The 13728-nt window shown below is 38.0% G+C and overlaps 1 long non-coding RNA gene across 1 annotated transcript in view; it reads left to right on the plus strand.

The window, feature by feature from the left end:
- LOC111093222 overlaps nt 1–7960 on the plus strand; it is a 54649-nt gene extending 46689 nt beyond the window's left edge. The window contains exon 3 of the long non-coding RNA XR_005380866.1: nt 7758–7960. This is a non-coding gene — a long non-coding RNA (uncharacterized LOC111093222). The remainder of the gene's footprint in view (nt 1–7757) is intronic.
- The last annotated feature ends 5768 nt before the right edge of the window (nt 7961–13728 follow it).

Below are 13728 nucleotides of genomic sequence, written 5' to 3' on the forward strand. Positions count from 1 at the left end.
TGTTGAAGCCATAGCAGAATGTGTGTTATGCCTCTAGGGGTCATTTACTTGAAATCTTTCTCACACACACATGCCATATACATAGATTTTTATCTGTTCCAAGTATATTTGAGCTCATAGAAAGTATGTTAAATCTCCTCAAAAGAGAATTTCTCCATTGTTCTCAAGGATTATTTCTACTTTTCTTCTCACATGTGCTCTCGCCAGGTAGTTCTTTCAGCTGTTGAAATCACTCAGTTGGTGTGCTGCTTTGTGTCTGACAGGAGGAGTAACAAAACAGCCTCAGAGATAAGGTCTAGTTGGAGCAATCATGGAAGATGCCGGGAAAGATTAAAGACAACTGGAGAATTTGCTGGAGCAGCATGAAAAATAAATTGCCTCAGTAAAGTAATGATTAATGAAGCCACTCCTAGGAACCAGTTAAAATTGTTAAAGACCATTTTTAAACACTTTTAGGAGTGCTGCTTTAAGCAATTTATGTATGCAGGAAATGATATTGTAATACTACTTATACTTTAACTTAGAAATACATTTCTTATTAGACTTAAAAGATATTGATATACACTCTCTCACCATTGCAAGATTCTGACTTTATTCCATATGTCTTGCCAACAGCTTTCTGGAGTGTGAAAGTTACATGATAATCTGAAGATTAATTTAGTGTATTGTCAAGAATTATCCTCAAAGTTAATAATTAACATACATTAGCATGCATTAATTAACTTTTCTTCATGGGCTATATTATTCTCACAAATACAATGAAAATATTTTATTAACTGATTAACAAAGTTTTATTCATGGGAAAATGTAAGCAAAAATTCTGTAGGCTAGAAATATTTAACTTAAGCATATTTATAGAATATTGGAATTTCTGAGACAAAGGTCTTATATCAATATACACTTTAATTTTGGTTAGGGTGAAGATATCAGAAGGTGACTAAATTTAAGTGTATAAATTGGTGTGTATATACTTTCTAGATGTGAGGAGAAGGAATACAGAGTTTTAGGAAAATAGATACTCTTCTACTTCCAAATACTGTGTTTCATATGAAAGTAATTTATCAAGAAATTGTAAGTTATAAATCTTTAGCTTATGGCTGCAGCAAGGGCCTCAGCTAAAACCCCAACTATATACTCTCTGAGATTCCAGCATATCTAGTAGGCTTGTCATGTGCTGGGATTATTTGAAAAAAGTCCAAGTGGCCTCCTGAGAATGAGTGAGTCATTCTAAGGAAGAGTCATCCTAAAACAGGGAAAAGGTTGAAGAACAAAGATCTATAAGAACGAGGGAGTAGTTTTGTGTGTGTGTTGCTCATCTTTGTTTTCCATGCATCCTTGTTTTTCTTGGGGATTGGGCTAAATCCCACGTGTAAGATTCGAAGTGAAGCCAGTAAGAGATTTTTCACTCTAATGTCTGAGATTCTAGTGAGTATAACGTGGCACCATTTTGTGATTCAGTAGCAAAGTGTATGAGGAAGGCAGGCCTCTGTATGACCTGAGCAGGTTGTGTAGGGTGCATAGCTCTGGGATGGAGGTAGATCACATGTTGACTCAGAGGCAAGAGCCATCAGAGGAGGTATTCTTTCCACTTCAGAAGGGAGACCACTGGTATAGGTGCATCATCATGAGCTCTTGAGAAAGCCACAATTTTGGCAGGATGCAGCTTTGATGTAGTATATGTTCCTTGGGGCATGGAGAACTTGAGAAGTTGGAGTGGTTTTGGAGAGTTAATTGCCTCAAGCACAGTCTGATGCTTATGCCAGTAGTAGGAAAAACAGTAGCAGGAAGGGTGCCATGTGGAATCTAGGAGGGGTTGAGTGTGCATTCCCTGAAGATATCCAGCAGGGACTCCAGACTGGTAGCTGGGAAATCGAACTGAGGGAGAGAGTATGAAAACTAAAGAAGAAAGTGTTTTGTGACTCCTACCACTACTTGTACCCTTCCAGCCCATATGGGTTTTAGAAGAGTAGATGTTTTATATTATAATCATTTTATATTTCAGAAATAAAAACCAAGAACTTATAATCTCGCAAGAGAATACAATTATCACTATTTATTGACTGGCCATTAAGTGTCAGAGAACATCAACATTTCTTCCATGCCAGTGGGTGGACTACTAGTGTTCTTCCTGAGGGCTAAGATGAGCCCAAATCCAAAAGGGTGGTGGTGCAGGGATGGTTGAGAGTCTCCAGGCTGCTGTATGGATAGTATTTCAGGCAGCTGTGTCCATTCCATGCATACATGTCTGTTCTGTGTGGTCACCTCATTTCTACTACGATTACTTTTCTTTTTATTTATTTATTTATTTATTTATTTATTTATTTATTTATTTATTTATTTATTTAAAGATTATTTATTTATCTATCTATTTATTTATTTATTCATTTATATTTTACGATTACTTTTCAAATCAGGGATTTAACCCATTCTCAGAATGGATGTGTGTTGTCCCCTCTCTCTAATCTGTAACCACCTGGAATGATTGGTAGGTGTCATTTTACCCATCTGATAGACAGCAAAGTTGAGGTTCGGGGGAGTCAAGCAAATCGCAACTGTGAATCAGTGGAGAAACAGCCGCATGACTGAATCATCCATCTAGTTCTCTGATTTGGCAAATCTTCAAATAGTGGTTGATTCTCTTGACTCATCCTCATATCTAACTTTGTATAAATGCACGAAGATGACTTCAGTCCTGAGAAAGAACTTGGCCTCTAATTGAGGTCTGTTTCTTTATGAAGCAAGACTACATGGGATTTACCACAAACATGGAGAAATGTGAACCCAAGTTTGGTTTCTTGCTATGTCCATCTATTAGGATAATTACCTTGTTCTTGTTGTTATGTTTATCTATATACAAACAAATGGAAAAACTTTATAAGAATTGTACATGGGTATTGTCTCTTGTGCAAACACATCATTAACAGGAAAAATTATGGGAAAGAAGATTGAGTAAGAATACAACATGATTCATACTCTGCTTTGGGAAAGCTAGAGATCCTAGCACATAACCCAATACTGCTCTATCTTGTTATTTAGCTATCACAAGTATGATTTTCACTGTCTAATTAAATTATAGACTCCCTGAAGGTAAACATTGTCACTTATTCTATGTACGCTTTGCAGGGCTTAGTACAGGGCAAGCAGAGTGGACAACTGTAACATTGTTTTTGTATTGAAATACTTGCTTACAATGAATCTGAGTCTTAATTCCTGATAAGGCATATGTTCTAAAACCACACCCTCTACATCCTTTTATTTGACCTTGAAAGTGATCATATGCAGGAAATGAAGTTGTCCCCTTGTCCTACAAGTATGGACCAAATGTCAGCTTTTTCAGGAAATCTTTCCAGGCTCCTCACTTTGGGCTGGATGCATTCTCTCTGTGTTCTATACATACTGAATTTGAGGCATTTATCTATCATTTTAAAATTGATCTGATTTGCCTGTTTTCTCTATGGGCTTGAGAGACTGAGGACAATAATTTTCTCTGCACCCATAGTGCTTTTCCCACATCTTACTACTACTCATTACATAAGAGGTGCTCAGTAAACGTGCACATGCCTGGTCCTCACAATTCTTTTATAAATGACAATTCATTTATATGTGGACATATACTCATTTCCAAGAGGAAACATTTTTTTTAAATGGCTGAACCAGTTCTGCACTAATATGGAGTCACTAAAATCCATTAGCTCTACTGGGTGTTATACTATATGTTGGCAAATTGAATTTAAACAAAATATTAAAACATAAAAAATAAAGTCCATTGGTTCTGATTTCAATAAAATGTGAAACAACTCTTAAAGAGGAACCATAGCAATTAAACCCAAGTCTTCAGTATTGACCAGATTGCTCGGATATTATGTATTCCTATCTCCATTGGCATCTTCCATTCTAAACAGCAATGGGAGGCTCTCACATTTTGTGTGCCATAGGAGTGGCTGAAAACAAGTGAGAAATCAACTGTTCTGTGATGTATAAATGTGACATTATTTATTTGAATCTCATCTAGACCTGTTATTTAAAGGAATGCTGCTATTTGACTTTTCTTTTTATACCTAACTGAAGTGATAAGACTGCTTGAGGATATATTTCTTTCTTCTCTTTCTCCCTCCCTTCCAGCATCCTCAGCATCTGTGATTTTCTATTCATTGTCATGACATACTGTTTGAGGTTGAGCTTCCTTGAATCCTTGAAATATTGATTCCTTCCTCCCCTTTTTCATTTCTGATATAATGGAGATTAGTATTATATATAAATAGTACATTATTAAACAAAATATTTAGATAATATTTCCTATACAGCATATTTACTGATTTATAAAAGTGACCTCGAATGAGTCTATTGTTTGATTCTGTTTTTAACAGTTATGAGATATTTGATAACTACATTATCATGACTATGTTCTCAAGTATCTGGGTGTTACTTTTGAATTGCCAGAATGGTTTCCTCAATTTGTATGTGGTTCTGACCTTTGACCTATAAAGCATAATGTAACCATATGATATTGGTTCTTAGTATAAATCAAATATGTAGTTCCATATCCACATTCTATGCATCAAGAGGAGATAATTTTCTTCTTCATTTATAATAGCTAATAATTATAATTGCTAGTATTATTTTTTAAGCATAGCAATAGGATAAGCACTAAAGAGTTGTGTTGGTGCAGCTTGCTGTAGCTAAATTTATGAGTTACAACTCTTAATCCAAATGAAATACAATTTTATTTGAGGTAGATCTGCAAGTGGGAGAATGACTATTAATTCTGCAATTCCAAAATAACTAATGTACTTGGTTTGAAGCCAGGTACACTGTGAGTTTTGGATTTAAGTGCTCTTGTGGGAAATACAGAGAGAGATTTTAACATATGGATTCTCAGAAGAAAATGCAACTGTTCCGTATAAGAAATATTGAGTTATTCTTAGTACTTTTTAATGTGTGGTTGACTGTATATTCTTGAGTGGTGCCATTTTTAACACTTGGCAATTCAAGCCAAAGATCTTCATTTCCTGGGGTAATTTTAATAACTTACCCATTCATACAGCAAGCATTTAGTGGGGATTGATGGTAATGTCCCATACTTGATTTGATGAGAAATGCAAGGAAGGTAGAAGCAGGATCTCTTTTCATTGGATTTACAATATTGCTGCAAAATAAAACTTATACATGTTTGTGTGTGTGTACATACACCATGCACATACAGCAAATAGCAAAAGGGTACTACATGTTAATATATTAAAAAATTCACATTGACTCCCTACTGTGTTCTGATCTAGGCAGAGGTTTTGTAGCACATGCCTCTGAGGAGCTCATAATCTGATAGTATATGTGTGGGGGAGGTTCGCAGGAGAGGTGATAATTGAGGGATGAGCCAACCATCTGAGTTGTCGTGAGAACGCTGTTGCCACAGCTACACAATCTCACTGTGAAAACTAAAAGGAGATTTCAGAGAAGAATGGGAGTTTGAGAAGGTTCTCAAAAGAAAAGTATAGCCAAGTTGGGTATGAACACACACTGACAGAGGGCAATGAAGAAGAGATTCCTGTGGGGTCGGAAAGCCTCCTCTGAGGACTGAGCTACATCTTCAAGAAATTTATATATCACAATGATATATAAATCTCTATTATTTAATATATGCATGAAAAAGAGAAAAAAAAATGGCAAGGGAACCCAGGCAAGAAAATCCTCAGCGGCAAAGGTATAAGAAGTGCAAATATGTACACATAAGAGTGGTCCACTTACATACAGGTCCTTTTACTAGAAAGAGATCAAATTAGATGGATTTAAGAATAAATAGCATCTGCCTGAAGGTTGGGTCAAATGAGAAATGAAAGCTGTTTAAAAAATATAAAACATTATGTATACACTAATTATTCTCAGGGGAGGCGGCATAGCATATTGGTTAAATGTATAGACTGGGCTCAAGTCACGACTCTATCACTCTCTGGCTATGTGACCTTTCGCAAATTGTTGATCTTCTCTCCACCTCAGTGTCTGCATCTATAAAAAGGGAGTAAGTTATAGTTCCTACCTCACAGGGTTATTAGGGAAATTAAATGAGTTGATCTCTTTAAGTGCTTAAAACAAGCCTGGCACGTTAGTATATATATTAAATTAAAAAATATTCAGTAGGTAATAGAAACTATTATGGGTTCTTAAGCAGAGGATGATATAATGAGATAATGTATGAGGAAGTTCATCTTGTTAATGATATACAGGACAGACTCCAGTGAGGGAAGTTTCTGGAGGCTGGAGATGAGATGGGAACAGGTTTCATGAATATCTGGACAAAGACAGTGAGCACTTGGGGCAGAGTGGAGAAAAACTAAGATCTGAACAGAGGACACTTTTCAAAGAAAGAAAGAGCTATTAGAACTTGGGGGGTGGGGCACTGGGTGGCTCAGTGGTTGAGTGTCTGCCTTTGGTTCAGGGCATGATCCTGGGGTCCTGAGATCAAGTCCTGCATCAGGCTCCCCAGGGAGGTGGAGGGAGGGGGGCCTGCTTCTCCCTTTACCTATGTCTCTACCTTTCTCTGTATCTCTCATGAATAAATAAATAAAATCTTAAAAAAAAAGAACTTGGGGGGTTGGTAATGGGGATGTACATTGTTACAGCCAAAGATGACTCCAGTGTTGAGGTTTTGAGAGACTGGGAAAAGTGTTGTGCCATAGACAACAAATGGGGGAAGTTATGCATGGATGGGCCTCAAAGCTTAGTAAATGAAATCTACTGTGCTTAGTCTAAATTTTCTCAAATAATAATAATCATTAGCTAGGATTTCATCTTCCTTTGTGCTTTGGTGCAATTCTTTTGCCATCTGTTCTAGGAAAAATTCAGGATGTCCTTGCTCTTAGAATGGAAAGCAAATTCTAAAAGGAGACGTTTCTTATTTAAAAATATGTGTTTCCCAAGCATTTAACTAAATTAAAAATAAAGCAAAGATAGGAAGAATTTAACTTTTCAACCACTTGGAATTTTGCAGAAAAAAAATTGAGAAATTGTTTCAGTTGGGAATAAAAAAACCCAAAGAAACAAAATAAAACAAAACAAAAACTAGGCCAAGACATGACCCTAAGGCAAAGTCTTAAATCTGAAAGGTCAATAGGTCACTATACTTTAAAAACTGTAATTATAGCTCTTAATTCTTCCACAGGCTTACTGTGTCATGTTAAAGTTATTCACTCCCATATACTATGGCCCATAATGTCACTCGAGGTATCCTTATGGCTTCTCCAGGTATTAAAGAAGCTTGATATGTTTTTGTTTCATTAATCTTTTCTCAGAGGCCAGTGATGAGTTCATCTGACTCTTTTCCATCAAGTTGAAAATTCTTTTCAATTAAAAACTCATCTCTACAGATGGTATTAGCATTAGAAGAGGCCTATTCTGTCTAAAATAACAAATATTGAGATATTTCAAGAATTGCTCTATAAATCATTGGAAATAGAGTTGACTAAAGAGTTTCAGTTGTGTGTGTGTGTGTGTGTGTGTAAAGTAAAAGTTGCATAGATGAGAATTTGGCTCATATGCTTTATTGTTGCTAGAATGGATCAGTCTTATCTCAGTGCCTGGGCAATTTTGTTGTACATTAATGTGAAATATTGTGAATGTTTTAACCAAACTATCAACTATGAAATACTTTATCCAAAACATTATGATTACAAAGATGATAATAGAAACAGTTTAAAACAGAAGAGAATGCTCTGTTAAAGAGGACTAGAGAGCCCATTTACTGAATAGTATGGATTTCTTCCAAGCTCCTGTGTGCAGAAAGCATGCAATGCGTGAATAATTCATCTAGAAATTCTATCGTGAAGTTGTATCAGTTTCCACAGTAAAACCTGGCCATGGAGGAGGAAAATACATCAACATCTGTGACAAGCTCTATGAAGAGACAGTGGCAAAGCCTTTCAGGCACCAGGAGCAAAGCAAAATATAATAAATTCACTTAAGTGTCAAATTTGTGTCGGCTGAATAATGACACCATATGTCTGGGTTGCTATGTCACCATAGGCTGCTCTGAAAAAACACATGGCTTTATAGAAACGGCTGTCAGCCTGGGGAAGAAGCCTTGCTGGCTGCTGCCTTTCTGTCCAAGAAAATATAGTCTGCCCAGTAAGTACAGAGTCCGATTAGCAGAAATGATTGTGTTTTTTTTTTTTTTTAACTAAATTGTCCACATCTAGAGTGAGCTTACTCTTTAGACTTGGCGTGTCCTGTTGGAGAGGCTGTCTTAGGTGTGTTCCTTCATATCCTTCCAATGAGTTGGAACACGGCTTTGAAACTCATCAGTTGGTCTGCTCTGCCCGAGTCTTAAGGATATGCCTTATTTTCATATGGCTCTCTGAGCAACTGTCCTCCCAGGATTTTATAGGCATTGTATCACTAATTGCCTCACAGCATCGCCAGGAGGAATCAAGGACTCAGATATTATTTTGCTCCTTGGCCAACTGAGGCACAGAAATGTTATGGTCACATTAGCTCTTAGGAGCCATGATTCTGGAGGCAACTCAACATTCGGTATGCCAGGCGGTCGATCAGACATGGCAGATACTCTTTATGGGAAAGAGGATTTGTCCTTCTCTTCTGGGCCTCGGCCTCCTTTCTTCTGGCACACACAGCACTGGCCAGGTGTTCACTTGGTGGCTGCTGTGCTAGGTTCAGCAGCCACGTGAGTGGGGATTCCTCAGGTCACACAATGGGATGCCATTGCGAGAGTTTTCATGCTTAGATATGGACCCTAATGTACGGCAATTACGTCCTGGGTAACTGCACTAACCAGCCTGGGACTCTGCAGAGCACACAGTGCCACCACACACAGGGGAATCTGCAGTCCTGTCTCAGTTGTGCACAGCGGCTTTGTGCCTTGGTTTTCCACCACCATTAGTCCAATGGTATTTGAAGTAGATTGTGGCAAAGATAAGGCACTTAGAATGGGACTTAGTTAGCTTTAATCACAAGGGCATAGGTAGGACCAATGTGTGAATGAGTCTGTTATAAGGAAAATTGTGCATTTATTAGTTTTCCATGGAAGAGCCTTCCCTCTGCAAAGAATTTTAAAACACTAACTTAACTTTTAAACATGACCATTTAAAAAAATAAAAATAAAATAAAAATAAACATGACCATTTTTAAGAGTGGCTGTCCCCAAAATAGGAACTGAGTCACTTGAAGAGCGTGTATCTGTATGTGTGTGTGTGTGTATGTGTGTGTGTGTATGTGTGTACATGACACTAATTCTCTGGATCTGGAGTCTATCCTGGGATTAAGAAACAAAAAAAGCAAAGAAATCCCTTCTCCAGGTGAATCTGATGTGAAGACTGATGATACTTCTGAGGCTTGCACATGCCCTAGTTCCTCTGGCCTTGCCACTTGGGAGTATAAAACATCAAATGCAAAGTGGAACAGATAAAAAAGATTTGTGGTTTCCTGACCAGACAGAGGTGTTTCTTATTCAGCAGTATAATGTCAAGCAGTGGAGAGGATGGTATAAATGCAGCGGTTGAGGCCCAATCTGGAAAGCGGAGTTTCAGACATGTGAAGGAATCCTGGGAGCAGCCATGGGTAGGATGTTTGTTTCATTCCCTCATCCCACCACCATCCCAGGTGTCTGTGCTGACAACCCAGTTCTCTGTCAGCTGCTTTACCCTCTCTTGAAATCAAATTAAAGGGCAGAGCTTCTGCAGAAGCAAGATGGCCACAAAATCAGGAGGAGAAGCCTATTTCTGTCCTCTCTAGAGCCAGACTAAACCTGTTACTGCTTTAACAAACAGGATATGTCAGAAGTGATGGAGCAGCCCGGGTGGCTCAGCGGTTTAGCGTCGCCTTCAGCCCAGGGCATGATCTTAGAAACTGGGATTGAGTCCCACGTCGGGCTCCCTGCATGGAGCCTGCTTCTCCCTCTGCCTGTGTCTCTGCTTCTCTCTCTCTGTGTCTCTCATGAATAAATAAATAAAAATTTTTTTAAAAAAGAAGTGATACTGTGTCAGTTCTTGCTCTACACCTTTGAAAAGACTGGTTCCTTATGCTTCTCCTTTCTTCCAACACTAACTATGGGTTTTTCCCTCTCAAAACCCAATTACCACACTGACAAGAAGCCCAAGTCACATGGAGAGGCTGCATCCACAGCATTTTGTTCCACACTCTTAGCCAAGCTCCTGGTCTAGAACCTGTATCAGTTGTCCATCCTGAGAAGCACCTTGGGCATCCCAGTCCAGCTGAGCCCCAGGTAGCTGCAGCCCAGTCAACACCACATGGAGCAGAAGTACCACACAGGTGAGCCCTGTCAATTCCCAGGATCATAAGAATTAGCAAGGCAGTTAGTGTATTATGCCATAAAGTATTGGGGCAAATTGTTATTCAGCAATAGGTAACTGAACAGAGGGTCAGTGCATTTTCCAGTCCATGCCTGTCTGAAGGTAAAAAATTTGATCAAAGTCACAATTTCAACACAGCATTACTGGCTGTCCTTTCACCTACCATGTGGTAGCTCCACCCCCCTTATCTTCTTCCCATGTAATTTCTCTAAGGGATGGCTGGAACATATGATCTGTGAACCAGACTGTTTGGCCACTGTGTGGCACTGGTTATTTTTTAATTCTTCCTCTGATGACATGTCTGCTCTCGGGTGACATCTCTTTTCTCTGGTGACACTGAGTAGGATCTCTGAAAGCAGCATTGCTGTTGATGGCTGTGATGACTGGAGATGACTATGGGCCTGTAGATGCCCAGGGGTGAAGGCCCTGGGATTCGTATCAAGGCGCCATCTCCATCAGTAATGTGACCACTGGTACCAGTGTGGCTGATACTTTGGTTTTGTAAGGTCCCATGAGGATTTCAGGAATTAGTTCATATGGTAATTGGTGACGTAAGTGGCCATATCCTTATACTTAATAATTGTTCAATTAAAATAAAGAGTTGAGTCATTCTGCTTAGATTTTTTTTTTAGTTACTTTTTGGTGGGGAGGATTCAAATAATCTAAATTAAGAACACTTTAACAGTGTTGCTAATGTTGAAACATTTAGCCTTCAGAGAGATTGACTAGACAAATTGCTGTAATCGGATGAGGATACTTCTCAATCAGGTTTTCCTCAGCAATAGTTCATGCTTTATGTGGGTGAGCTGAAGTATTTGAGTTGCTTTTTATTTCCAATAATATGACTAGAAGAATTTTCCTCTTTGGATTCCACTGATACCCATAACAACATCCTAGCCTCACAAATAGGAAATGTTTAAGAAATATCAAGTGGAAACCCAGAGGAGAATAGATTTTAATCTCTAGTAATTAAGTAAACATTGATGTCACACTTATCAACCAATATCTTGGGATTATTTCTGGGAAATGGTTTTAATGTACTTTTTTTTTTTTTTTTTTTTTTTTTTGTCTGTTCTAAAGGGGCTGTGTCTCCCTCTAGGACTGAGGTTGAAACAGATGGAAGATATCTGAAGTATAGGATCATTACTTGAAAATAAGAGGATAAATACAAATTTAATGAGATAGGAAAATGGGGGAACTGAAGGGAATGAATAAACACTGAGCAAGAAGATATCAAGGTAGAATTGTCTTCTAAGGTTATGTTGTAGGACAGCTTGATACTCTTGTGTGTGGCTTTGGAAAATTGAAGGAAAGGAGGAAGTCCATGTTTCCTGGGCATCTAGGCCTTGAGAGATTAATGGGGAAGTAAAGGAGGACCTTTATGCCTGAAATTGGACCCTCTTTTGATGTTCTCCTTTGAGATACTAAGAGAAACCAGATCAGAAAAGGATTTTACTGACTGATTAGGATACTTCCTATGGTAATGTGATGATTGGACAATGATTAATCCCCTCTGTCATCGATGCATTTTCAGTGTCATGAAACATCCCAGAAAAGTTAGAGAGTCAGAAAGGACTGACTTCCATACTTTTATAAGCAAAAAATCAAGTTTTCGGGTCCATGTTCAGAAAGTTAAACACTAATGTTGGAGGATTATTGCTAAATATTTCGGAAAGTAAACGGAGTTCCTCTGAGTTATGTTAAACTTGGTAATTTTCATAGTAGAGTATAAATAGGTCCTTGCTTAGTTAACTTGGCTGTTTTTCCTCATAATGAACATCTGGTTAAATTCTTATATACAAATGTGAAAGAATTATATTTTTTGGAGATACCATTCTAGGAGTCCATTTGACATTGGAACTCTCTTTAACCTGCCAAAGATGCTCTGATAGCTCTCAAATTTTGAGACTCAGTTTGTCAGACACATTGGCAAGAGGCCCACACTTGAGGAGTAGACCTTTTAGATGTAGGACCCCTTAGCCAATTTGGAAGATTTTGAATTTTTGTTGGAACAATGAAGTCGAGTTCTAAACCCTTTCCCCACATGTTATAAATATTAACAATGAAGGTAATGTGGGTGGTGGAGATTTTTTTTTAAAATGTGGATTTCAATATTGGCTGAGATGATAATAAAGTCATTCACTGAGAAACAGAACAGGAGGTTGTTCTAATTTTACATTTGCCTTATTTCTCATGAAGGAAAAAGGAATAAGAAACAGCTTCTGCATAGTAATCAAGTTTATAGAGTCAATACTAATGGATATAATGGGTTAGGCCAAATTACACAAGTATTTATAGTTTGAAATTTTAAGAAGGCACATTGCTTAGTAGTTAAGGAGGTAGGCTTTATGGTCAGATTCCCTGGGCTTAGCAATACCCGGCCACTTCCAAGGTTTTGTGAACCTGAGACATGGAGAAGTGAAGCAACTTGTCCAATTTTCTCTCCCTAATGCCTGCTAGGTTAATAATAATACTTAACTCGTGATATAGTTGTGAAGATTTATTTTAGTTCTTGGTCTAATAGCTTGGGCAAAATAGTAAGTGCTCCATAAATATTAGTTGTTACTATCATAATTATTGAGTAGAAAAAAGTACTATGATCAAATTTATGCATTCAAAGAGTAAAAGAAAAATAATTCTTTCTTTGTTCACATTCCCTAGTCTCTTTTAGGCACTAAAAAAAGAGGATCAGGAAATTGGGGGAATTTCTATTATTATGCTTGTGCCTTTGGGCACCTGGGTGGCTCAGTGGTTGAGCATCCACCTTTGGCTCAGATTGTGATCCTGACGTCCTGGGATCAAGTCCTGCATCAGGCTCCCAGCAGGGAGCCTGCTTCTCCCACTTCCTATGTCTCTGCCTCTTTCTGTATGTCTCTCATGAATAAATAAATAAAATCTTTAAAAAAATGATGCTTGTGACTTTAATGAATTATTCCCGAAATGAAAATCTTACTTATAATCCTTAATGTGTTGGCTAATGGTGTAACTCCTTTTATACCATCCTTTGAATAAATACTGGGCTAGAATACCTCTTTTACTTTGTCAGACATGGAAGGTTCCCTAACATCCTTTTCCTTTTATTATTGAAGAAAAATTATTTTGATGGGAAAGATGTTCTGTGAGCACCAAAAGCATTTGTGACTACAGAGTATCTTGCCTCTGCCACTTAGCTGGTATCATGGAAGCATGGAATACAGCAGTCAGGTACAGCAGGATGCAATCCAAAATTTGGCAGCAAAGTCAGAAAATATCACTTCTCAAGGCAAATATTAGAAGAGAAAACATCATGAGTGAACGTGTTGTTTGCTCATCTGCAAAAGTAAACCCTCTGACTGGAGTCTAATTGTGCATTGCCAGTGAAGTTAATGTGCTTCCAAATTGCCATCCAGAAGATACAGGGTATCTCACAAAC

Source organism: Canis lupus, chromosome 29 (assembly GCF_011100685.1).
Source record: "Canis lupus familiaris isolate Mischka breed German Shepherd chromosome 29, alternate assembly UU_Cfam_GSD_1.0, whole genome shotgun sequence".
In the NCBI taxonomy this organism is placed as follows: Eukaryota; Metazoa; Chordata; class Mammalia; order Carnivora; family Canidae; genus Canis; species Canis lupus.